This window comes from Melozone crissalis, unplaced genomic scaffold (genome assembly GCF_028551555.1).
Source record: "Melozone crissalis strain CALT ecotype California unplaced genomic scaffold, PUWL_Pcris_2 ptg000038l_1, whole genome shotgun sequence".
Taxonomy (NCBI): Eukaryota; Metazoa; Chordata; class Aves; order Passeriformes; family Passerellidae; genus Melozone; species Melozone crissalis.
This window is the reverse complement of record NW_026535816.1, coordinates 197,948-224,448: the sequence shown is the minus strand read 5'-3', so window position 1 is coordinate 224,448 and position 26,501 is coordinate 197,948. Positions and strand designations below refer to the sequence as shown.

The following is a 26,501-nucleotide window of genomic DNA, read 5'->3' as shown; positions in this document are numbered from 1 at the left end:
ATAGTATTATAACATGTTATAGGAAATATGTATAAAATATTTATAAATACAGCAGAACAATATGTTATCATATACTATTTAAAAAACGATTACATCCATATGAAAATTATAAAAATAAAGATATTTTTAAAATACTCAAAAAAAGCAGGTTTTATATTTGCCAAAAGCCAGGGGTTTACTATAAAAATAATGAATATTAAAAAAATAAAGGTAGAAGTTTAAGTATAAAAAATGTGATAAATACAGACAGATATATAAAATTTAGGAATATAAGAAAAGATTAGTTGCAACGGTGGATATAATAAATGATTTAAATAATCATTTAAATATAAATTTAGAATATTATCTATATTCTAAATAATTAATAATAGAATAAGTCAAAAGAAACATGAAATAAAAATATGAATATAATTATAAAAAGTATAAATTAAAAATTACAGTATCTTTAAAAAGAAGGGGGTGGGTTTATTTTTATGTTATTAGAGAGAAATGCAAAATATAATTTCCTTTCGGGAAGGGAAAAGGAACCTTGCGATTTCAATGGGGACCAACAGAGGAATCCTTGGTGCCTGTCCCTGCCCTTGATGGCATGCCATGCCTTTTGATGGCTTTGACTTTGGGAAAGATTTTGTTCTTTTTTTGTTGTTTTATGGAGTGTCCATGCCATGTCCCTCATATCTTGCCCCCTAAGTTGTGTCTTCCTCCTTGACTTTCTCCCCTGCTTTTGCAACATCTGGGAGCTTCGTTTAAGCATGTTTTGATCCTTTGCAATGCAGCTGATTTCCTCACAACCTATTTTTTGAAGACACTAAAACTCCTGATTTTTTGTTTTTTTTGAGGTTTTTTTTCAATTGCATTTTATTTGATCCTATCTCCTTTCCAGAGTGTTTGTAAGCCTTTCTTTTTAGGCTTGCAAGATTCCTTTTCCTTTCCCGAAAGGAAATGAAATTTCATTTTCTTAAGAGAAAAGGGATCTTGCGATTTCACTCCGGACCAATAGACGAATCCTTGGTGCCTGTCCCTGGCCTTGATGGCATGCCATGCCTTTTGATGGCTTTGACTTTGGGAAAGATTTTTTTCTTTTTCTTTTTTTTTAAATTATCCATGCCATGTGCCTCATATCTTCCCCTCCGATTTTTGTCTTCCTCCTCGTCTTTTTCCCCTGCTTTTGCAACATCTGTGAGCTTAGTTTTAGCAAGTTTTGGTCCTTTGCAATGCAGCTCGTTTTCTAGCAGCCTGTTTTTTGAATACACTAAAACTGAAGATATGAGGGAAAATAGAATTTCAGATATTGTGTATATTAAGGGGTGTCTTTGGTTTTTATTTGGTTAGAGGCAGGGTTTTTTGTTGAAATATTTTAAGTATTATAAAATTGTGAATCTTAATATAGAAATGAATAATATATATATATAGACAGTTTACTAATCTATGAATAGAAATTTAATTATAAATATATGTGAGTAAAATTCAGAATTGTAATATGGACTATAAATAACATTGTATGGCAATATGAATTATAAATGAGAATATAAATATAAAAATAGGTAGATATATTTTAAAGGAAAGGGAATTTTTTGACTTTTATTTAAGTAGAGGCAGGGTTTTTATTTTAAATAATACAACTGTTACAGATGTAAAAATCTTAACACAGAAATATATAACCAATATATAAAAATATGTATAAAAATATATAAATAAGTGCTTGGAGTAGATGCAATATAGAATATAAATTTCTTTATAACTTGACATTGATAAAGATAAATGTTTAAGTAAGCAATATACATTATTATATATTTTAAATATAAATGTGAATATAAATATGAAAACATAAGGATATATATATTTAAACATTGTTTAAAAGAAAGAGCCTGACGGCTCCCAAACCCGCCAATCACGGCCCGCCTTTCTCCGTCGGCCCTGTCCAATCACAGCCGCCCTTTCAAACCGGAAGCGGTCCCGCCAATCTCAGCCCGCTCAGTCGCGGCTGGACCCCTCAGACTGGCCCCGCTCGCCCGTACGTCTGAGGCGCCGCTCCCGCCACCGCCGCTTTGGGAGCCGGCGGAGCAGCGTCCCCGCTGCCGCTGCCTCGGCAGGAGCTGTTGCGGACGGGAAGGGCGGCCGGGAGCTTCCAGTTCAGGTCCTGGTGGGGATCAGGTTCTGGTCCAGGGAAACGGGCAGGCGGCGGGGAGCGGACGGACGCGGCCACTGCAATGGCGGCGGCGGGAGCAGCGCTTGAGGGGACCGCGGGGAGTCGCGGGGCCGAGCGCGGCGGGAATGGGCGGGCTGGGATTGGTGGAGCCGGCAGGCGCTGCCTCGGGTTGTGATTGGCTGGCTGTCCGCCCGCGGGGCATAAATAGCGTGCGTTGGGGCGGTAATGGCGTCAGTTGGGCGGTGAAGCGGGGAGCGACGGGAGCTGCGGATGCGCGATCCGAGGAGCGGCGCTGCGCCAGGACGGGCCCCCCGCGGCAGCTGATCCGGGGAGCGCCGGTGAGCACGGACGCGGCGCCTGCGGCGGTGTCTGGGGGCCGGCCGTGTCCAGTTCTTTCTGCCGCGCCCTGCGTGGCTCGGGTAGCTGGCGGCTGATGTGGGGCCTGGAGTGGCGCGGGGGGGGGGCGGGGGACGGACGGACCGCCTGCTGTCACTGGGGGCTGGGAAGTAGCCGCTTCGCCGTTTCTGGATTTAAAGAAATGTTCAGAATACGCAGAATAAAGCTTGCTTTTTGTTTTTTATTACTTTATTTTGGTTTTAGTTGTGATGTTTTTTTTCTTAATTGTGTTATTTTATTATTGCCCGTTTTAATACATCTTTTTGGTTTGATTTGTTTTCTTTACTAGATGTCTCATGTTAACTCGGTAAGGGTTGTGGGACTGGGGCTGAAACACCAGTTGTGAGAGCAGTGGGGATATAAAACCCCAGGGTGTGGAATAATGATTTTGGCATGAGTCAGGCCCAAAACCGTGTGGAGTGGTGGAAATACTGAGGCTAGATAAATGCCATGGGAGGAAGGCATGGAGCTGCAGCACAGGGCCTGCAGGTTATGCCTGGGGGTTCCCAGCCCCTGCCCCGTGGTGCCAACGAGGGGCTGAGGGTGTGGGGGCTCAGAGGGTTCTAGGGCCCAAGAACCAGCCCGAGAGTGCCTTTTGGGATGGGGGGCAGGAGTCCAGTGGCTATTCCCAGCCCCTGGAGCTGCCTGAGGGGAGGTGAGGGGGCCCTTGTGCAGGTGCTGGGCTGAGAGCCAGGGTGAGGGGCAAGGTGGATGTTGAGCTTCAGGCCTCCAGTGTCCCCAGAGTTGGGATGCCACTTAGGGTTGCCACTTAGGGGTGGGTGGGTGGATGGGACAGCTTCTAGAGATATTGAAATTGAAGGGATGGCAGTAACTGATTTGTGGCCTTGTCAACAGCCCCAAGGTGCAGTGAAAAGCATGAGCAGCTTTTAGCTGCAGCCAGTAGGAAGCTGAGGAGCTGGAGCTGAGGCAGCAGAGCTGGAGGAGACAGAAATATGGTAGGGTTTGGTGTAAAACTCCTGTGGAGCTGGGATAGGGATTGTGGAGCGGGGAGGTGAACTGCATGGTTGGAATTGAAATTGCTGTAAGGGCTGTGATCTGAGCGCAAGAACCAGAGCTAAAACAAAGATCCAGTCCTGAGAAGCAGAAGTAGTATTGTGTGGCACTACTGTGCAGATGTGGAGCAGGAAGTGCAAGAGAAGAGCTGGCAGTTAAATAAAGCTTGTGGGACTGGAGCTGAAATCACTGGGGACGGGGTGGGGACTGCAGTGCTGCAGAAACAGTCACTGCTATAAGGGATTCTCACTGTGGATCTGAGGACAAATCGCAGAATGGGACACAGAGCTGGAAGAAGAGAGCTGGCAGTGAAATAAAGCTTGTGGGTCCAGAGCTGAAAGAGCTGAAATCACTGCGCCTGGAGTTTTCATCAATGCGGGTCAGGGATCGGGGCTGCGCACAACATAGGAGCTATAGGGCTGGCACAGAGATGGTGAAATAAAGCTTGTGGGTCAAGAGCTGAAAGAGCTGAAATCACTGCGCCTGGAGTTTTCATCAATGCGGGTCAGGGATCGGGGCTGCGCACAACATAGGAGCTATAGGGCTGGCACAGAGATGGTGAAATAAAGCTTGTGGGTCAAGAGCTGAAAGAGCTGAAATCACTGGGCCTGGGCTTGTTATCATTATGGGATTGGAGTTGCGGCTTAACACATCACAGCAACCTTGGGGTTGGTAAAGGGATGGATGGTGGGGCGGGCTTCCAGAGGCTCGTGCGGGAGCTGAATTGTTGCCGACCTGGAGCCAAGGGAAGATGCTGCCATTTCAAGCTGGAGAAACACAGAGCTGGAACTGGAAGAAGAGAGCTGGCAGTGAAATAAAGCTTGTGGGTCAAGATCTGAAAAGGCTGAAATCACTGGGCCTGATCTTGTAATTTATGTGGGACTAGAGTTGCGGCTTAACACATCACAGCGACCTTAAGGCTGGTAAAGGGACTGGAGTGTTCTTGCGCCGAGATCACTGTAGGCCTTGACATGGATGCAGGGGCTGGGTATTGCGACTAACAGTAGAACAGGATGTGTGGAGTGGGAAAAGGGGGCTGCAAGCTTGTGACTGAATACCCCGTTGATGCTAGAATATTGCCTGCGCCTGTCATGGCAACTCTTGGGGCGCAGCTGATATCACTGTGGGGCTGGGAAGTGGACTGGCGCTTTGAATTAAAATGGCAAAGGCATTTGATGGGGGCTCGGAATAGCACCAGGTGTGAGTGTGAGGATGATGAGGGCTCGGAGCAGCCCAGGTGTGAGTGTGAGGATGGTGGGGGCTCGGAGCAGCCCAGGTGTGAGTGTGAGGATGATGAGGGGCCCGCTCCTGCCGGGGCGAGGCTGTTTTAGGGGGAGGCTTTGCCTCAGCTCCCTTTAGCGTGGAGCTGCTGAGTGGAGGGGTTTGTGGGGCGCTCCCGGAGCTGTCTCATGGAAGGACTGCGGGAGCTTCTCACAGGGTCGGGGGGAACGCCTGGATCCGTGCTTGGATACGTGGAGCATCGCTTAAAGGAGGCGCCGAGGGACGAATCTTGGTGCCGGGGAGCAGCGGCTGAACAGGTGAGCCCGTGTGGGTTTGGAGCGGGGAATTTTCTCCTTCCCCTTTGCAATTTCATCTCGCCAGTCCCTCCCCGGATCCCCAGGAACAAAAGTGGACCTTATGAGGACAAAAGGAATTAAGGAGAAGGAAGCAGCTACTCTTCTTTTATTGTCTGAGTTTGAGCTGAGGGGATCCCTCTTCACTTGTGGTTTTAAGGGTGTTGATTGCAGGAAAAGCTGCCTTTTCCAGGCTGTTACGGGTATCCCGGGGGTGACAGGGAATCCCTGCGTTCTATTTTAAGGGGAATGGGAAAAGTATTCTTGTGGTATTATGGGTTGGATTTGAAGGCAGCCACCCCATTTTCATCACCCTCGGGTTTAAATGGAGGGGGCAGCCCTGGTGTCCCTCCTTTTCAAGGGTTGGAATGGAGGTCGAAATCCCCCTTTCCCATCAGTCGAAGGCTTTCATTTGAGGAGCGCCCCTTCTTTTCTGCTCTCGTAGGGGACGAAACTGAAGGGGAGAAGGCATTTCTTTGCCCTTGTTGAAGTGAGGTGAGCCCCGCCGGCGGCGTCAGTTTCGGGGTTCGGCTGCGGGAAGCCGCAGCTCTGGCAGCGTTTGCAGGGCTGCAATGGGGCTGTGCCGCTGCATCGGAGGGCGCTGCTCATGCCCGCGGCCCGGCCCGGAACGTTCTCGCTCGGGAGCGCCGCTGGCACGGCCCGGGCAGCTGCCGGGGCGCACGGGGGATTTGGCGCGGCCGGGCCGGCCGAGGGCGGCAGTGGCGGAGCCGCGCCGGTGCGAGCCGAGGGGAGCCGTGCCGGGCCGGCCGAGGGCGGCAGAGGCGGCGCGGGCGCTGCTGCGCCGGCCCGGGCGGTGCCGGCCGCTCCGTCCGGTCTGGGCGCGGGCTCGGGCGCCGCCGGTAGCCCCGGGCCCGGTGCCGGCCCCGGCGGGCAGGGGCAGCGGGCGGGGCTCCCCGGAACGGCGCCGCGTGCCGGAGGCGCCACCGGAGGAGCCACTTTCCTGCCGGGAGCCGCGCTCCGTCCGGGGCCGGCAGCGAGCGCGGCTTTCGGCCGCTCACAGTTCGGCGGTGCCGTGGTTCGGAGACGCTTTGTAGGCATTGATTGCATCGTTGTGTTCAGTTTGCAGCGGCTGTACGCTAAGGGATACGGTGTTCTTCCTGAGTGGTACGGTTCTCGGTGCTGGTAGGGATGATAAAGGTTTGTTTTGGATTCAGTTTTGTAGTCGGATTTTGGGTGGTGTGTTTTTTTGGTTTTTCTTTTGTTTTGTTTTTTGTTTTTTTTTTTTTTTTTGCCGGGGTATTGTGTTTTCAAAGGCGCGCAATGGTTTTTACGGGTCGTAGCGTGAAGCAGCGGTTCGGATTTTAATTCTGTTGCGGCAGCTTTTATTAGCGTGAGGGTGTAGTGTTTGTTTTGTGGGGCTTGAGGTAGCGTCGTGTCGTTCATAGCGGCGGGTTTTTAATGTCGATAATTGCATGTGTGTTTATCGTCTTCCAGGGCTTTTATTTATTCGGTTTGTTTGATTGGAGTGTATGTTTTATGGTTACGGATCACTTGGGAGACATTGTTTATGGTTACGTTTGTCTTTAGTCTTTGTATTTGTTTCTAGGTGGTATTTTTATTTTGATAGCTTGAGGCACTATGGGTTTATTCAGTTGGGAATAATTTTTTTGTGTCAGATTTAAGTTTACTTGCATTTTGTGATTATTCTTATTGTTGGTTTCCTTATTTTCTTTTTTTTGTTGTTGTTGCCTTTTAATGTATTTGAGTATTGTTTATCAGGGTTTTTTTTTTTGGGAACATGGGTATTTATATGGTGGGTTTTTAAAGTATGTATTTATTTGGGTAGTTATTTTCTTAGTTTTTAGTGGTTAAATTTTTTTCCATTTCGTTAATTAGTTCGGTTTTTAAAGTTATTTTTACAGTGGATTGGTTATTCTTTGAGTTAGTGGAAAGGTAGAATTTTGGTGTTTTTTTTTGTTTTTTGTTTTTTTTTGTAGTAACGTTCAGGATCTGTGGCACTGTTTGGAGTTTAGTAAATTGGTTTGACTTTTTTTTAGTACTTTTTGTAATTTGCTGTGTGTGTCTCTATAGGGTTTCCTTTTATTTTGGTTCCATTTTCCTGTCGTGATGAGAATTGTTACCAAAAAGAGTGTTGTGTGGTTTTTTCGCTGGCAGTTGCTTGGCTCTTGGAGGTATCTTGACGGTTTTGGAACATATTGGTGGGAATTCGGTGCTGTTTGTTTTGTCATTTTATTTAGGAATTGGATTATAAATGTACAATTAGGACTATAACGATAATTAAACAAAACAAATATATGTATAGAAATAGGAATAAAAAACTTAAAATTTAAATATAGATCAAATATGTAAAAAAAATCCATGTTACATAAATCATTATATATTACCATATGATATATTTTTTAATACAGGGTATTATATATGTTTTTAGCTATATAAAAGTATAGATTATAAATAGAAACGAAACCCCAATCCAAATATAAATATAGAAATGCATGACAAATATATGCAGACTTGTATAAAGAAAATATTCATAAATATAGAAAAATAAAAATTGATACAATACATAATACAAGTAATACTGTATATGTAGTATTTTAATATAATACTATATAAAAAATGTTTTGAATTACAGTACATCAATATGTTATCATATAATATTTAACACATTATAAACATACTTATGAAGATAATAAATAGAAATATTTTTATAAAAATAGTTAAAGCAGATTTTTTATTTGCCAGTTGGCAAGGTTTTGACTATAAAAATTATAAATACAAACAGTATAAAGGTGGAAATGTAAGTACAGAAATATGTCTTAAATACTTACAGATATATTTAAAATTTAAAGCTCTAAGAAAAAAATTAGTTGCAGCAGTAGATGTGGTAAATAATTTAAGTAATCATTTAATTATGTTTTTCGAGTTTCATATATCTTGTATATAAATATTAATATAATGCGTCAAAAGAAACAATATATATAAATATGAAAGTAATTTTACAAAGTATAAATAAAAATATTTCTATGTCGTTTAAAGGAAAGGAGGTTTTTGTATTTATTTGTTTAGAGACGGGGTTTTTATCTGGAATAATAGAAGTGGTATATAAATATAAATCTAAGTATAGAAATATGCAGTCGATATATAAAGATATTTATGAAAACAGAAAAGATAAACAAATATCAATAATAGGAATAGACGTAATATACTATATCAATTGCCTAACACATCCATATCCGGTATCAATATGCATGTAAATGTAAATATGAAAAATAGAAATATAAAATATATTTCAATATGGTTTTAAAGGAAGGGGGCTTGTTTGGTTCTTGTTGAGTAAGAGGCAGGCGTTTGGCATTTATTTTAGAGGCTTTTTGAGGGCATCGCAGCTGGTTTTCTGCCCGCCTTCCCCGCCCGCCACAGAGCGCGGCAGCAGCCGGGGGGCGGCGGCCATGACGCGTCTCTGCCGCGGCGCAGGCGCGATCGCGACCTCGGGAGCGGCTCGGCCGGGACGCGCTTGGCCTTGACCCCTTCTCGAGATGGCGGCAGCGGGGGCGGGAGAAAGGAGCCGCGCGGTCCGTGCCCCAGACTGGCTGTTGGGCACCCCGAGGCCGCAGCGGGATTTTCCGTGAGGTACGCAGTGCCGAGCACGCGGGCTGTGGGCTCAGCGGCGCCGCGGGCGGGCGGGTGTTGGGCGGGCGCCGACAGGCCGTGGCAGAGATGCCTCACTCTGCCGAGGAGTTGCAGCCGCCGCCGTCTCGGGAGTGGCTCGGGTGACCTTCCCAAGACGGCGACAAAGAGGGCCGGGAACTCGAGGCTCGCGGTCCGCTTGCGGCGCTGCCCGCACGGCGCCCCGATGGCGGCGCCGCCCCGGCGGGGTTTTCCGCGGTGTTTCCGGTGCGGGGCTCCCGGGCTGTGGGCTCGGGGGGGCTGGCGGGTTCGGGGGGGCCGCTGACGGGCATTGGCGGGGGCGCTTCTCTTGGCCGAGGTACTCGTGGTACGTGCTCTGCTGCTGGAGAGGGGTTTTGTACTGGAAAAGCTCATTTTATTTGTCCGAATGAAAATAAGCTGCCCAGTATGGCCAAGCAGACAGCAGTAAGACACTTGCTTTGGTAGAGAATTTAGTGCTTCAAAGTAGGAGGTTTATTTCATTTTAGCGTGGATGACTTAATAGTCGTGACAATGTCAACATTATAGCCAACGTTATTAGACAGATGTGGAGGAAAAAAATACACTGATATTCCTGTGCTGGCACACATCTGTAGGTGGGAAACAGCAGAGGAGCTGCAGTGTACAGCTGTTAGCAGAAAATTGGGGAAGAACTGCTCTGGTGAATTTGGGGTTCAGGTTGAGGATTCATCAGTGGTGCTGTTAACACAGTCAGAATGGCTCAGCGACTCTGTGCCAGGCTGGTGTGGCCTCAAAGGCTGCCCCTGCTGCTGGCAGAGTGTGTGAAGCGTCTGCTGAGCGGGCAGCGGCACCCCCCCGAACACCTTCTCGCAGCAGGGACGGAGACGGACCCAGCCCAGCGCGTGGAAATGGATCTCTCCAGCTGAACGCTCAGGTGAAGCGAGCAGGGAGCGTGCTCAGCATGAACCAGGTGAGCTGCACGTCTCCAGGGTAATGATTCTTGCACCTTCAGAGCCACAGTGTCGCTGAGCTTTTTTTTTCCCCAGGCTTTCCATCACCTCTCAAACAGACGAATGCTCCCCTTGGAGGCTGCTGTGCCCTGGGGAGCCTGGCAGGTGGCCCCGTTGGTGAGAGGAGGGCAGCTGCAGGCAGGCAGCCCCCAGGAAAACACGGGAGTTTCAGTGGTTTCTGATGCCTGAGGAACGGGGAGATGGCGTGAGCTGAGCAGGAGTTAAGCACGGTCGTACAGAGGCCTGGCTGTTATGATTTAAGATGGCTTATTGAATATCTGTAGTTTCTATAGATATTTGTATATCTGTCCAAGTAGGATATAGAGCCTTGTGCAGGAGGAAAAGAACTCTTGATGTAAGATATGACCTGGGGGAGGCATCATGCCAGGCTATCCCTTCCAGATTTGGACGGCTTCAGTGTCTTGTGTGGCATGATGGGAAGTTCTGAAAATTAAGATTTCCTCTTTGGTGCGGGTCAGATGGGTGACGCCTGGCAGCTCGTGCACTGCCACTGTGCTAACCTGTGTGCCTCTCCTTCCCTCCCTGCTCCACAGGCAGCGCAACACGGGAGCAGCAGGGAGAGCTGGCTTTGTCCTGGAGGATCCAGGAGCTCGCGGTGGATATCTGAGCCTGCAGCTCCAGGCTGCCGCACGACGCAAGGGCTGCACACACCCAGAGCGTACAGGTACTGTCACAAACGTGGGCTGTGGTGGCTGAGCCCTCAGGAGCTGGCGGTGCCAGCTGGGAGAAGAACAGTAGCTTCCAGCCTTTTCTTTTGTCTGCGTTTCCGTGTTCAGTCAGTCTGATTACTTCTGGGCATTTGCCCAGCAGGGTGTGAAATGCTTCAAGGGCTAAAGGGGGAAAAAAAGGGAAACACAAACTATAATCCACACCTCAGGAGGGAGAAGACATCTGTCAGGACAAACGCTTAAGAGAAATGGGATGAAGAATACTTGTTTATTCAGTCTTTGGTGTCTGTAGCTAGTTCAAAGAGGTCTCCCAGTCCTTCCCATTAGCAGAGCAAAGGAAGAGCAGCAAAGCCCTCAGGCTAAGCCATTAAAAGCAGCAGCAGCAGCTTTGTGTGCTGGAGTGTGGCAGGCATTCCTAGGTTTGCTTTTTGGTTTTGCATCTAGCACTGGTAGAGGAAAGTTCTTTGCAAGGTGATAGTTTCAGTTAATACATCAGCAGGAAAAATCACCCTCATTAAAAAAATAATGGAGAAGGCAAAAGGCTTCAAGCCTAACAAAGATGCACAATTGGAGTTTAAAAGTGTTCATTGATTATTATCCACTGTTTTTCAGGCTGTGTGCCTGCACAGGCGTGCAGATGTTACCAGCTGGAGATGCTCTTTAAATCAGCATTTCACATCCGCTTCTCCAGGCACCAAGATCTTTTCAAACAAAGATGGAAATCCAAGGCCAGTCAGTTTTAAACTCAGTTCAGGTGAACAGGAAAAGTCACCGAGGTGCCAAAACTCTGAACTCTTGGTCCTTCAGCTGTTCTGACAGAGTTCACATTATTGTGCAGAGAGGGCACATATATAACCTCAAAACTGATTTTTGAAATCACAGTGGTGAATGTTTGGGTTTATTTGGTTTTCCTGAGTCAGCAGGAAGAAGTAGATTTATTCTTGCGCCCACTCGGGGAACAAATTCTGCTTCATGCAGAGAACCACCCTTCTTCTGCTTCAAGGAAATGATAATTTAATTTAGACATGAAATGAGTTCCTCACCATTGACAATTCGGTTTTCTGTTTGTCCATGACCAAAGAATATTCACATAAACCAGGTTGATTTAATTGCAGTTCAGTAATGCCATTCAGCTTTCTGTACTGATAGAATGAATCAAGTCACTGAAATAGAAACAGGTGTTTCAAAGCCAGCAAGAAGATATGAATATGAAAGCTCTGCTATTAGAAAGCTAAAAGCTCATTTTCTCTGTATTTAAACTCACTTTGTGGTGGTTGCTGTGCTACCGTCTCTGCACCTACTTTATGGAGCTTTGAACTATAGCAAAAGAAGTCTTTGAAAATGACAGACCTGAACTAAACTGAAACCCAATGGGAGACCATTGTCTGAAGTTTTTATAGTGGATAGAACTTTGTATTTAGCAATATTGAAATTGGTTACTCTGAGGATTCAGCTAGCCTTTTCTTCCAAACCTACTGAACTTTTTTGTTTTTCCAACGTGTTTTGGTGAGTTTTATCTGTTCCTAAGCTTATACTACCAGCATTAACAGTGTTAGTTTCAGGGTATGTGTAAGTTGCAGCTACTGATAAGAGCACTAGCTGTTACCCTCTTTAATGAACATGGAAATGGATCAAACTTTCAGTAAGAAATATATTTCCATAATGTGAAAAAGTAGCCTGCATTCAGCTGATCCATCAGAAAACTGCTAGGCAGGTGCTCTGGTGTTCAGGAGGCAGAAAGGTGATGCCAGGTAAAGGGTCTGAAGATATTGAAAAGCTGTAACAAGGAGATTGGTGAGAGAAGGAACATGGTAAAAAGTTTTCCCTTTGGAAAACCAGGAAATGCAGTCAGCTGTGAGTGTAAAGTGTTGTGGTAGATTTCTTTCAAGATGACATCTGCGAAGCCCTTTTAGGGAAAGCACAGGTACCATTACACCAGGAGGAAGCAGGGCTGCGTTTGGATGGTGAATTCCACCTCAGGGAAGTGGTGGTGGATAACTTGGGTGCTGCAGCTGGAGCAGACCTAGAGGGAAAGGGGATGCAGCTCCTGCCGGGCACTGGCAGGTCTCTGCTCCTGGTCCAGCCAGTGAGGAAGCGTGGCATGGCTAAACCTCAGGTGCTGATGCAGGCAAGCAAGGAGAGCCTGTTGTGTAAGGCTTGGGCAGCTAAATTCAGGGAACAGGAGGCTTTATTCTGCTGGGCCTAATGGCAGAGAGATGGATGGGATCCCCTCATGTGCCTTATTTCACTCCCAGAGTGATAGTTTCTGTGAAGAGGAAATAAATGAAATTGTATCCCAGCAGATCCATCTGACTGCTCTGAAAGCACCTGAGGAGAGCCATTCCTGCAGGAGGAATGTTGGTCATGCAGCAAATGGCTGCTCTCTTGGCTTCTGCCTTGGCACACCCGTGTGTGCACACATGCTGCCACTGGGGATTGGCAATTCCTCTTGGTGGCTCTGAAAGGCTCCCACGTGGTTCCTCAGCTTGGCTGTTTGTCACAGGGCTGTCACTTGTGTGCCTCCATGCTGGAGCAGAGAGGGAGGGATGTGCTTGTGTATGAATACCTGCACTGTAGGGACTCTCAAGGTGCTGAGGAATTATTGGGTATTGAAAAGATGTAATGGACGGAAACCAGAACAAAGGAAGTTCTTTTTATGCATTAGGAGAAAAAGGCCCTCTAGAGGGAAGGTCAGTCTGACAATAACCTAGGTAGGGAAAGTTCACTGTGAATGTAGAGGTGATGATGTGAGTAGTTGATAAGGTCCAGGAAAAAGCAGAGAGGCATAGAGAAGTAAATAGGAAGTAGACTGTTGTATGAAATAGCTTGTAGAAAATGTTAATGCACTAATGAGCAGCTGGAGGGGAGAGGCTGGCATTCCTTCCCCATCCTGGGCTGTTTAGGGTTCTGCTCCAGTGGCAGCAGCAGCTGTTCATGGCCAGGGGAAGGGAGGCACACCAGGATGATCCAGGAGGCCCCTCTCAGCTTTAACATGCCCAGGATTAATTTGGTTCCCTCTTGGCACAGGAGTGCACTCACCCTACTCCGATTTATATATCCAGAGTTTTCATTTTAATGCTCTTGCACAGAGGAGAAAAATATTACAGCCTGACAGCAACTTGAAAAAGTTACTTGCCATGGGAAGAAGTGCATTTCTGCTGTTGTCACCAGAGATTGCTCATTTTCTGCCCACTAGCCACAAGTGCATTAAAGGCTCAGGAATGGTAGCACCAGTAATAAATAATTATCCTAAGCTGCAATATGTGCTGTGCAGAGACTTTCAGCCATCATAAAGATTCCTTTCTGTACTGCCAGATTTCTGTACTGTGGAATTACAAGGGTTTATTTTACTGCAAAGAAAAAGCTGTCTGCTGATAAGATCACATATCAAAAATATGCAAAAATATTCCCTTTCCATTGGCTAAGGCAGGGGCTGCATCCTTCTTTTGCATCCTAATTTGGAGACCCAGAAAGTGTAGTGCTAATATTGAGTGTCTCAGCAGTGTTTTCCCTCCGTTGAACCACACAGCACCCCCATCTCATTCCTCCATTCAGGAAGTACCAGGAGAAGGGGGGGTTGTTCTGTAGGAGCAGATTGCAATCTCTGTAAGGCTGCTGTGCAGTCCTGGGTGCTCGCTCCTCTCTGGAACATCAGGAAGGAATAGAACTCAGCCTCTTTCCTTACTGAGGTGCACAGAGAGCCCAGTGCAGCAGGGAGGGAGGTGGGGAGCATGTGGTGCATCCCTCTGCCTTTCCTTGAACAGCTGGAGGTACCTGTTCTCACTCAGACTTCAGCAATATGAATGGAGTAGACAATTTCCTTGCTCTTTTTACGATGGCCGTATCTGGGAAAAGCTGAGCTTTGGTCACTGGAGGAGGCATCTCATCAGGGGTTCTGAGTGATCACAGCTTTGTTGAGTACACTCCATGAAAAGGAGGGGAATGCTCTGAGGATTATGATCTCCCTCCCCTGCTTTCCTGGCTTTCCCCTAGGATGGTAAACAGCAATTATTTGTCCAGGGTGGGCAGATGCATCCAAGATGTTCAATTTCCACCAACTGCAAGGCAGCAGGTGGGGATAATTTTTTTTTTATTACTTGATTTCAGTCTTTTTTATTCCCAGAAGAACTTGGTTTTGTGTTTTGATTTCCTCAGTGATACACAGCATTTGGGAGCTTTGTCTGTACAAATCAGACTGGAGTCTATTCCATATTGCAACTTGAGTGAGCTTCTCTTCCTTTTAGAACTGAGATAGCCAAGAAAGCACCCAATACAGAGTTGGCAAGGTCCTTGCACAGTGACCTTTATGTCTTAACTCTTCATCCACCCCTCTGTAGTTTCTAAACTCTCTGCTGTTGAGTTGCTTTACTGCATGTTCCTTTCAAGTCTGTGCAGGCTGCTCAGACTTCCTCCCAAGCATTCTGTAGAAAAGCACAGGCAAATACTCGCAGTCTTCATGTCTTGCATCACTGACTAAGTGTTCATACTTGGGACTATTTTATGATTTTTGCCTTTTTCCCTGCTTTTGAGCCTGGGTTTTAGAGCTGCTGCATTTCAGGTGACCTGGCTGCTTTCTGAACTCCCAGTCCCCATCTTTGAACCTTCCCTTCCTCTTGCAAAGGCCTTAGTATTGATGGATTCAGGCAGGAGATCCCATGACACCTGGACATAATTTATCCTGAGGTTTCTCTGCAAACAGGGCTCCTGTTTGTTTGGTGCTCTCGGTGACAGCACCTTCGTGCCCAGAGCCGTGCCCAGGTAAATAATTCCAGCAGTCTGCTGCCAGGGAGGGATGCTGCTGGGCTGTGCTGAGGAGGTCACTCCCAAGCAAGCTCCTCCTCTGTCAGTCCTGCTCCTCTCAGCTGATGAGTAGGGTTGGAGAAATGGTGGAACAATTGAACACCAAAGAGGGATGAGTGAGGCAGAGGCCAAGTCTGCATTGCAGGAGGAGAAGCAGAGATGCTGTCAGCCTTTGCAGTGAGATACACGTTGGAAGGCACGGCAGGTTCACTGAATTGCTTTTGTAATCCGTTCATTTTACGGGATTTGAAAAGTCTCGTTTTCTGAATTAGTCAAGTTTCAAAGCCTTCATTTTATACCAAGTTCCTCTAGCCCAGCATCTTGCTTGCAAGTTGGAGTTCAGATCTGAAATGAGCTGGTGCTTCTTTCAAGATTTTCCTTCTGCTCACTCCTCAGAGCCCTTGCCAGCCTGCCTTCAGCAGTAACAGGTATGACAAGGGTTTGATTTTTTCTTCTTAGGCCCTACTTCACTTATTCCACGTTGCATGAAAGAGTCCCAGGTCAGGCCCAGGAGTCAGGAAAATCCTTCTGAATCTCTGGGGTTTGTTCCCATTTTTCTTGGTAACATCTTTCAGTCAATTAGAACGAAATTGTCAAATGAAGTAAAAATCTGGTCTTCATTATAATGACCTCAGCAAGGAGCAGCAAACAGAGAAGGAAAAATCTCCAGCCCTGTGGGAGCATCCTGCAGCACCTGTGATCTTGCCTTTGATGAGTACAGAGAGACTGTGAGGTGCTAATGATACACTGGACACAGAAAACAGGTGCCAGCAGGGGATTTTTTTTATCTGTGTTATTCCCACAGAGCTTTTGAAAATAATTATGCCTTTTTATACTATTTCAATAGCTCCTCATGCCTACTGTATTCCAATTGCACAATTCCAACTATGAAATCACTAATTAAAATATATTCACAGCAACGTCATTTATTGCAGTGAAATAGTTGGGGTGGACACAGAACAGTCTTGAGACTGAATTAGCCTTTTACCTATCAACAAAGCACAATGAAGAGACAGGGGGGAAAAAAGAAAATAAAAACAAGGGATCTCTGTTCCAAATACTTCTACTTTACTTGCATGTTTGAGGAGTGACAGGTGAGAGAAGTGTGGTTGATTGCTATCCAGCAAAATTATTTAATGATATTTCACTTTTCCAGTAGCCAACAGGAGTCCTGTTTGTACTGGAAATCTCACAGTGCAGGAAGGGTAGATGGGAAAATGGTAGAAGCAGAGTTGAAAAGCTGTTAAGCAGAGCAGCTGCTGCTGTCCCAGCCATGAGACAGAGCAGCTCCCAGTGCAGAGGGACAGCTCAGATGGTGCCTTCCCTGTGGGAGCAGAAGGTGCTCCCAAGGGGGAACCAGAGTGAGGGGAAATGCAGGGGGGGCACTGCAGGGGAGATGAGCCTGTCCTCGGAGCTGTGGGAGGGGATTTCCTGTGCCAGCCCTGGTGCCTGTGGCCCTTGGACTTGGATTGTAGAGACTTGGTCATTCTTTCATCCCTTTTGTGTTTTATTTCATCTCACAGTGTTGCAGCTGCTTTTAGCAGAGAACGTTCCAGTGACCTGTTTCAGAAAGAAAATGTTTTAATTGTCTAAGTCTTTCCTATTATAACTTTTCCCGTTAAATACCTGACACCCAGAGATAACCTGCGCCCACTTTAGTCTGGTATCAGGGCTCTTTGCTTGCTACTGCTCTTATGCAATAAGCTGTGCTTGAGCAAAATTTTATTAAGTCATGCTGATCCTCCTGATATTTCAGTACAGCAGAAGATTGCAATGAAATGAAACTAAAAAATGGCTGATTTCATTATGCTGTGCCTTTACCTGGGGGTAACTGCCACATGATAACCTCCCTGGCTGGAACCATTTCCAGGAGGTAACAAATGGACCAAATAAAAGCTGTTGCAGAGGTGTGCTCATGGTCTAGCAGTCTGGGCTAGTTTTCTCTAGGTACAGCACAGTTTGGTGTTTCTGTAATTATATTTCAGTCACATGTATCAAATCAATCCTGCAGACTTGAAATGACTTGCTGCTTTTGGTTCATCACGTAGGGGCACATTTTAATTCTCCAGGAGGGTTAATAGCTTCATGCATTCATTATTTGAGTAATTCCTTAAATCCTCAATGCTTACATGAGACACTTTAGTGGCTTATATTTTCTTTTATTGAAATATGTTGCAGGAAATAGCTTAGAGCTACTTCATGAAGTTCCATTGTAAAATGCTGTGTGCCTCAGGAAGAAATACTCATCCATTTGTAATTATTGCTCCTTAATTGCTTCCTCAGGGGTCAGTGCAATACCAGGATTACAGTGAAGTCAGTTAAGGAAATGTTGATTCATTGGTGTTTTCACCTCAGGTTGGGATAATGCTACTCACAGCCTGGGTGAAACAAAAATCCCCTTTTCCCCCCAGGAATTAGAATTTTCTTCTTATTATTTTGAGTATACAGAGATGGAAGTGCAGAGTGACAGAGCTGAGATCCAAATGGGACTCTAAGGAGTGTGGAAGCTGTTTGGGAAAAACTATTTGAAATGGCCCTCTGGGTTCATGATAAATAGAATTGCTTTCCCCGGTGGTGATTGGGTTTGATTCCTTTTGCTCCAGCTGGTTTAGTGCAATACATTAGATGGTGATGCTGGGTGATGCACCCCAGTGAAAATGTATTGATTTTCTGCAAAGTCCATTTTTTGAAGTGTCCTTACACTGTTTTTACATACATTTGCTTGTGACTTAGTTGCTGTAAGCTGCTGCACCGTCCTGCTGATGTAGCTTAAGGAGCCATGTAAAGCTAGTGCAAAGGTTGAAGAGATCCTTCTGGAGTAAAGAAGGAATTCAAGTTTTTTATAAGTTAAATTCCTCAGGATTTATGTCAGCTTGTTGCTTATGCACTGCTGACACCTCACCTGAAGTATCTGTTGAGTTCACATTTAAGGGCCTGTGCCACTAAAGGACTGAGCTCAGGGGGTCACATGGTGCACATTGGGGCATTTAAAGACTTTTCACAGCTGAAGGAAAAACACCAAGAGCAGCCTCATGTCTGTTTTAAAACTGTTAAACCTGCAGAGATTCCTGAAGTACAAAATGGAAACATCCCTGCTTGCTGTGCCCCTGAGGGAGCTGTGTGATGGAGCATTGCCATCAGGGAAGGGAAGGGAGGCAGTGTGAGCAGGGGAGAGCACAGAGGACAGCAGTGATGGTCATTGTGGGAGAGGGGATCACAGCAACTGCTGATGCCCTGGGTGCTTTCTGGGATGTGAATGGAAATGCCTCCATGGATTCTCCCAGCCTGTGGCACTCAGAAGCACTGCCCAGTACCTCCCCTTGCACAGAGTTTATCTCAATCCCGTTATTCATTTCACTCTTGAAAATAGGCTTTATATGATGCTGCCTAAAGAAATGGAAGGGTGTTCTCAGTTCTCAGCTCACTGGTAATAAACAAGGCCTGTGCACCTTGGTGCTCAACTCATCCCTGAGGATTAGGATTTAACCCACATGAAGTTATTTTGTTTGTGTTTTTAATCTGCACTGGGTACTGCTGTTGGTACTCAGGTTTCTTTCTTTTCTTTGTGGGTTTGTTTGTTTGCTCTCTAGTGCCTTTAATATCTCCCACGTGATTGATTGTTGAAGCCCTCCCCAGTTCACGAGCACAGCAGCTCCCAGATGAACTGGGATGAGCTTGCAGAGTCAGCTGGCAGCAGGAGGAGAGGACTGGTGTGTGGCAGCAGCACTTTGGAGTCACTGGGGCTCAAGGTGGGCAGGACCCAGCCTTTGTCACCTGCTGTTTGTTCTGCTGTCCCCTGCTGCTCCAGGAGAGCCAGTGGGGGCTGGTTGGATGGAGCTGTCACTGTCACTGTGTGTGTGGGGCAGCTGCAGAAGTTTGTGCAGTGATCCTTGGAGCTGCCTTCAGCCAGGAGGTTTCCCACAGGGGGCCGTGCCCGGGTGCTCTGAGCACGCTCTGCTTGCCCAGGGTCGTGAGGGGACAAATGTCCCTTTGCTGTCCCCCTGGCCACGTGCCAAGGCAGCCAGGCCGGTGCACGCTCAGAGGCACCTCAGGGTGATGTCAGGGATGGAGCTGGGTGTGCGGGTGTTTGGTGGGAAGCAGTCGGGGCTCAGTGCCAAACCCGCAGGGATTCAGAGCGTGGGCGGGAGGGCAAGGCCTGCTGAAGCAGCAGGAGTGGCTTTGGCTGCCAGCACAAACCCAGATGAATCCCACGGTACCTTTGGGACCAGGTGCCTGTGCAGCCCCTGGCAGGGCTGGAACATTGGTGCACACTCACAGTTTAGGATCACACGGCTTTTCTTTTTTGGCCTTTTTTTCCTTAGCCTTGCTGTTCAAGACAAACTGTAGCAAAATGGGACAGCATTTTGATTGCTGTAATCAGACCCACCACACTTCAGTGCTCTGGAGTGGTTTTCATCTCCTGATTTTCAGCTCTCAGTAGCATTTATGACCCACTTTGCCTCCTCTTGAAATCCCAGCTTCTGAAACAGAGCACCCACTGTAAGAGGCTGTCAGCAGCCTCAGCAGCTCTGAACTCCTGTTTCTCAGCCCCTCAACAATGTGTTTTGTCCCTGGATCCCAGGAAATTCTCTTGGATCGTGACTGCTCTTTGTCCTTTCCTGATGATCCTAAAATTTCAAGGGAAACATTAAAAAAGCCCTAGAAATTATTGATCTGCTTCCCTCCTTAGTTTAATGGGCTCTAACTACTAATTGCCTGTGAAAAACCTAGCCTAAGCTATTAATTTTTTCATATCCTCCTTTATTTTATCAAAAAAATTGATAATTTAATTTAAAAATTTAATTAAACTGAAAAAAATTTAATCAAACTGAAAAATTAAAAATTTAATTAAACTGAAAAATTAAATTAAACTGACCAGAAAAGAACCCAAAATGAGTACAAGTTATTGAATTTTTGGCAGATATGAATGTGCTAATTAGCTTTCAATTCAGCACAAAAACATCTCTACTGTTTTTTATTAGAAGTAAAGAATTAGAAAAATGCTACTTGTCCAAGAACAAATAATAAAGCTTTCAGTATATTGAGACAATATTGGTAAATCTTACTGATATGCTGTTTATAAAAGAAATCCAGTGCTGAAATTCTAATGAGATTCTGCACTCTTGAGTCTCCCTCTAGTTTTGAGAACAAGGCAATGTATAGTCCTTCCTAGAGCAATTGAAATGGTTTCCTTTCTGTTGTGTGGTTTTGCACTAACGTTTCAAGTTCTGCTTTCGTGGGCCTCCTTTCTCCTTGCTCCTTACTGAAGTGCTGAGGATCATTTGAGTCAAACCCATTAACTCTGCCATGGTTTTCAATCAAGACCTTTGCAAAATGCCCAGTTCCACAATGGCTTTAATGGAAGATATAGATTGCTTTATATTTGATTTAGATCTCACCCCTGAGCTTGTTTGCTTTTTTCTCCCCTCAGGTTATCAAGTTTTGCCATGATTTTTCTCAGTCTTTTCTTAGCATAAGCATGTAAGCTGGACACCTGCTCTGCCTCTAATTATTTCTGCCCTGCACTGAAAGTCATTAATGTTATTTCTGGTGATTGCAGCTGAAAATGAAAACATTCAATGGAAAATCCAGGGTCTGCTGGAGTTAAGGAAAAACTCCTCTTGAGTGAGCATTTTTTCCTGCCCATCTGGGCCTACAGGTCAAAATATTATTAATGATTAGATCCTGGTGTGTCTCCAGCCCGTCTCCATTGGAAACATCGATAATCTCTAAGGGCAATAGGAACAGCAGCTAAACCACGAGCAAGGGACAGGTTGGTGTGGAGGGGCAGGATGGGCTTTTCCTGCAGAAGAGGTAATTGCTGCTTGTGTCCCTTGCAGGTGTGTCACTGCTGGAAGGAAGGATACACAGAGTCCAGAGGCAGGAGGTGCCTGTGGAGATGGGATTGCTCTCCCAAAGAGATTTGGCTGCTGCTGCAGGTGGAAGGGAGCTTTGCCCTTCTCCAGCCGCCTGACAGCCCCTGGAGGAGTGAAGGTGATGGGCTCGGGGTTTTTCCCCAGGCTTGTGCAGAATGTGACAAACACTGAGCCTGCATCCCTGGGGCCTTTGTGAGACCATGGGAACAGTGTCCCTTGTGTCCCAGCTGTGTCCCAGCTGTACTGCCAACAGGCCGCACAGCAGTGGGCAGGGCTGGAGATGGGACTGATCCAGGGATCTGTTTCACGTGTGGTGAGGTTTGGGAGGGCAGTTTTTGTGTGTCATTGATGGAAGTGTGCTTTTTACTCACTGAGAATGTGTCTCCCAGCTCCAGCAGCTCTAGAGCACAGCTGCACTTCTCAGCCTGCCTGCATCCCAGCACAGAGCTTGCACGCTGTAGGGACTCAGGAGAGGGGGGATAGGAAATATTGTCTGCTAGAAGAGAATTAAAGAGGAAAAAAAGAGGAAACTAATCCAGTGTGGCTCAGGGCTCCCTCATGTTTTACAGAAGGCTTCTTCCATAGGCTCTGCTTGTGATTCTTTTGCTTCATTTTGGCCTCCTGTGTTTGTCAGTCACCTTTTAAATTTTGGCCTGAGAGCCTCCTCAGTGCAGAATGGATAATGGACAATGCTCAGAAGGGTGGTAACTGGAGACAGCCTCAGTAGGAAAGCCCTCGTTCCATCACTTCCCAGTTTGTGCTGGATGGGGATTTTTATTGTATTTCTCTTTCTGCTCATACCATATTTCAGAGACGTGACCAGCTTAGCTTCTTGGGTTTTCAGCAATGTGGGCTGTTGGTTTTGTTGGTTTCTTTCATTTCCCTGGTGAAAAATCTGATGTCACCAGTGCACTCAGAGTGTACACAAACCTTGAGAGAAAAGAGCAGATTTGTTTATTGAAGAGCATCCCCATGTTACTTCTGGTGGTAGGGAAGGTGTAAAGGCAGAAAATGATTCAAACCCCCTGTGTCCTTCCTGACTGCAAAGCGAGTTTTTAGGAATATGGAGCACAGTAAGCCAGCAGACTCACTAGATGGCTTTTTCTCTTTCTGGTTTATTTCATCATTTCCATTTGATGCTGTTTGCAAGGCACAGGTCTCCCCAGGTTCTCCAAGGTGAGCCTGTGGGCAGTAATGGATATCACAGCTGTGTCTCAATATCCAGCTGCTCTTTGTGTGCCAGTGGGGAATGGCTGCAGGGCTGGCTGGGGTGCCCTGGGTGAACCTGCTGCTCACACAGAAATATTTCTGAGTAATGGCACTCAGTGGCCATTTAGTTTGGGCAGTTGCTGATCCTTGGCACAGACTGTTGGGAGGGTGGGACAGCAGAGAGAAAGCAGATGGAATTAATGGAAGCATGGAAACTGTTCAGAGGGGAGGAAAGCCTGCTCACTCTTTGTTCTCTGCCTCTGTAGATGGAGGATTGGGGTCACAAAAGCTCCATGTGGGTTAGGATCCTTGAGAATGTCAGGAACAGAGAAATGGAGTGACTGGAAGAGAGTGTGGATGCAGCTCTTCCATCCCTGCCCTCAGTGAATGCAATTCTCTGCTCTCTGCATTCCAACCTGCCAGAGCCTTTTCCTTTCAGCCTGGATGGTTTCACCTCTGTGCCAGGCAGCAGCCCCAGTGCTGAGGCACAGCTAACTGGAGCCAATCACTGCAGCCCTCCTGGAAGCTCTGCATTGTGCATGCACCAGCTCTAGAAATGGACAATTAGAAAGACACCTCTTTGAGAAAGTGCTCTTGTGGTCAGTACAACAAAATGATTTCTTCAGGTTCCAGTGCAGAATGGGCGGCTGCACAGCACGTGCACGGATTTCTGGAGACACAATACAAGGGAGATGGCAATAATAACCTTTTTCTGTCACCAGAGAGTCTGCACAAAGATTCCAGCAGCATTTTGCACAGTGTGATAAAAAATGTGTGAAACCCTCAGCATCAGTGCAGGTTCAAAGTGAAACAGAGTCAAGCAGAGTAAGGCACCCATAGAGAACAGAAATAGCTGAATGATATTAAGGAAGCCAAGATAACTGGAAATATTAACAGCACCATGGCTTATAGAGCCTGCTTCTGCTAACAAAGGCAATCTTTAGCACCCAGGGTCTCCATCCACTCTGAAAAGACTGGAATGACCAAAATAAGAAAAGTTTGGGTTTACAATGGTAATTTGAATTCAAGGTACTGGAACTCTGACCTCTCCATGCAAAGAGAGGCTTCCAGTCTCTGCCACCAAAGTGGGAGCCACTTGCAAGGGAAACAGGGAAACTCCCTCAGCATCAGCCGGGGCCTGGAAGCACAGGTGGGAGAACAAAGTGTTACCAATCTGTCAGCCTAGGAAAGGCAAAAATCAGAGAACTATTGATTTTTTAACATCATTGGAATCAGTAATGGGTCACTTCCTTGTGAGAAATGACCTGTCCTGGTCCTTTCCAATCCTGTTGCTTTTGTAAGGAGTTTTTATTAGGTAACCTATTTCTGTAAATTATAGCTCAGATTTCTCAACAGATGGCAAATCATCCTCTCAGTAAGAATACCTGTTTAATTTCTTATTTCCACTTGAGAAAAATGTACTTTGCAGTGAAGTAAGAGTTGTAAGGGAAGTGATATTTAAAACAGAATTATGGATATAAAAATGTTCTTTGCAAACCTTGGTTAGGTTTTCTTCCTTGTGGTACAAATTGTTCAACTTAAACCTATTCTCTAATCTTCCCCATTTAGGACTGGATGGCAAAGTGCACTGGTGAGGTGGTGAAGAGACAGGACTGGGTTTGATTCTGTCTCTGAGGCTGCTGGGTTTTAGCTGCCTGTGATTGTCTCTGCATTCCTTTGTGTCTTCCTATGATTTTATGAGAAATATATAAGAAATCCACTGGATTTCTCATTGTGGGTGGAGGTGTTACCTTGAATACTTTTGGCTGTTTTTGTTCTGCCTGGTCAAATACTTCACTAAACCTCTGTTTTCTGGTCCTTTCTGGGTAGCCATCAGAGCACTGTGAACTGTTCTGCTCAAAATTCCAGCATTAGCCATACCTGACAGAAGGACAACTTCTAAAAGAGTGACATCAGAGGGATTTGTTCTCAGCCTCTCTCTACCCTAAAAAAACCCTTTTTGCTGTTCTCCAAATAATTCTGGCATTACACACAAAAGTGGTCACATAAAAAGTTGTGTTTTCCCAAAGGTGCAGCATCTTGTTATGAGATTAATGTGCAGTTTAAGGAGAGAGCCTGCAATAGGATCAGCCCCATTAGTTTGTAGAGCTGTGTTCTGTACATTGTCAGCTCTGGCAGAGAAGTAGAACAGGTTTAGAGCTGATCTTTCACCTGCACACCAGATCCCTTGGGCTTAGTTCTGGTATGAATAACAAAAGGTTTGGTTAATGAAAAACAAAAGGTTTTAGCTGTTGTTTTCAATCAACTATTTCCTATACCCTGATTACAAGGAGTATTTGGAGTTATACAGAAACCTTCATACACCACCTTCTCTCAATGCCTCAGAGCTTGGGATTTCATTCTTTCTGTTGTTCCTATTGTATGTGTAAGGGGAATCGTGCAAATGGTGAGTTCAGCTTCGATCCATATTGGCTGTGGCATCAACATCTCCTTCCCTCAGTTCCCCATTTCAGCTCATCCAACTGAAAATGTTCATTCCCCAGCAGAGCAGAGTGACCAAAGCCCTCTGATCTGTGCAGGCACAGCTGGCTTGGTACCTCTGCCCTGGGCTCAGATATTTTGGGCTGTGTTAATGTTTTATGGTGTTAAAACAATTTCTTTATCTGATGGGATTCCTGTAGGATATCCTGCAGGATAATAATTAGGCTGGGTAGTTCCATCCAGCCACTGCAGGGCTAAAGAAGAAAAGAAGAGAGGATGCAGTTACTGAGCAAGGCTCCATCCTGGGCAGTGCTTGTGGATGGCTCCAGGAGCATGGCAGGATTCAAGGGCCCACGGCAGCAAAAAATGAAGCATGCCACTGAAATCTTAGTCCAGGTTTCTGTAGGGTTTTGGCACAGCTTTAATGTTTTAATTGAAAGGAGACCCTAAGTGTGACACAGGGAATTGCTGCTGCTGAATTTTCATGTTATCCAGAGGGTGCCAACAAGGGATATGGAACAGATGCAGTGTTCTCAGAGTAGATGAACCAAGAGAGTAAAGCTTTATTCAATGAAAGACCTAAAATATTTTGTATAACAAAGCTGGTTTTGTGCAGTTAGGAAGTCCCTCTAATCCCCACTACTGAGAGGCTGAGGAAGAATTACCATGTGAACAGCCAGTTCTCAGTGTGAGAGAGTTCTGGGGTTTGTGTATGTGCACCCACTCCTGTGACCTCTCTGATGAGATGCAGAAACCCCCATGCACCAAAGGGGTTTGGTCCTGCTCTGTCCTGCCCTGCCCTGCCCCTTCCTCTCCCCTGTCCTGTCCTGCCCTCCTTAGGGCAGGAGCTGCCCCTTAAACGCTGCCCAGGGGGATTTGATCCTAAGGATCCCTCATGCCCAAGAGCAGGGAGAGGAGAGTTCCAGCCTTGAATGAAGTCACGGGGGAGCAACTGTGCAGGGGGACTCTGCCATGGCTTTAGAAGAGAGCAGGATTGTTGGAGGTGACCTTGACAAAATGGACACTGGGATGGAATTCAGGGGGAGCTGCCAAGGGCAGTGCAGCTCAAAGGGTGACCCTGGCCCATGGCTGAGGGAGGGAGGGTCAGGCAAGAGCTCCCTGAGCAAGTGAAGGGGGAGATGTGATGGCAGAGGATGAGAAAGGTCAAAATAATGCAAAACTTGAGTCCATGGCTGCCTGTGCTGAAAGAACAGTGCCTGGTCCCGTGCCCATAGATATTCAGAGCAGGGATTTGGTGCAGCTCCTGGGAGAAGCTGGCACTGCCCTGGGATTGCTCTGCCTCGCTGCAGGAATGGTCCTCACACGGCCTCCCAGGCTGGCTGCAAGCTGAGCACTGTCCCCTCAGGCTGAGAGGTGAGGAACAGCAGAGAGTCCCCTCTGTGCCCCCTGTGGGCAGCACCCCTGATCCCCAGCACAGGAGCACAGGCTCCAAGCTGAGCACTGTCCCCTCAGGCTGAGAGGTGAGGAACAGCAGAGAGTCCCCTCTGTGCCCCCTGTGGGCAGCACCCCTGATCCCCAGCACAGGAGCTCAGGCTCCAAGCTGAGCACTGTCCCCTCAGGCTGAGAGGTGAGGAACAGCAGAGAGTCCCCTCTGTGCCCCCTGTGGGCAGCACCCCTGATCCCCAGCACAGGAGCTCAGGCTCCAAGCTGAGCACTGTCCCCTCAGGCTGAGAGGTGAGGAACAGCAGAGAGTCCCCTCTGTGCCCCCTGTG

At 46.5% G+C, this 26,501-nt stretch overlaps 1 long non-coding RNA gene across 1 annotated transcript in view; it reads left to right on the top strand.

Moving 5' to 3' along the window:
- Positions 1–1,892: 1,892 nt before the first annotated feature.
- LOC128941768 (uncharacterized) overlaps positions 1,893–26,501 on the top strand; it is a 216,680-nt gene continuing 192,071 nt past the window's right edge. Inside the window, exons 1-2 of the long non-coding RNA XR_008483580.1 lie at positions 1,893–2,487; positions 3,401–3,501. This is a non-coding gene — a long non-coding RNA (uncharacterized LOC128941768). The remainder of the gene's footprint in view (positions 2,488–3,400; positions 3,502–26,501) is intronic.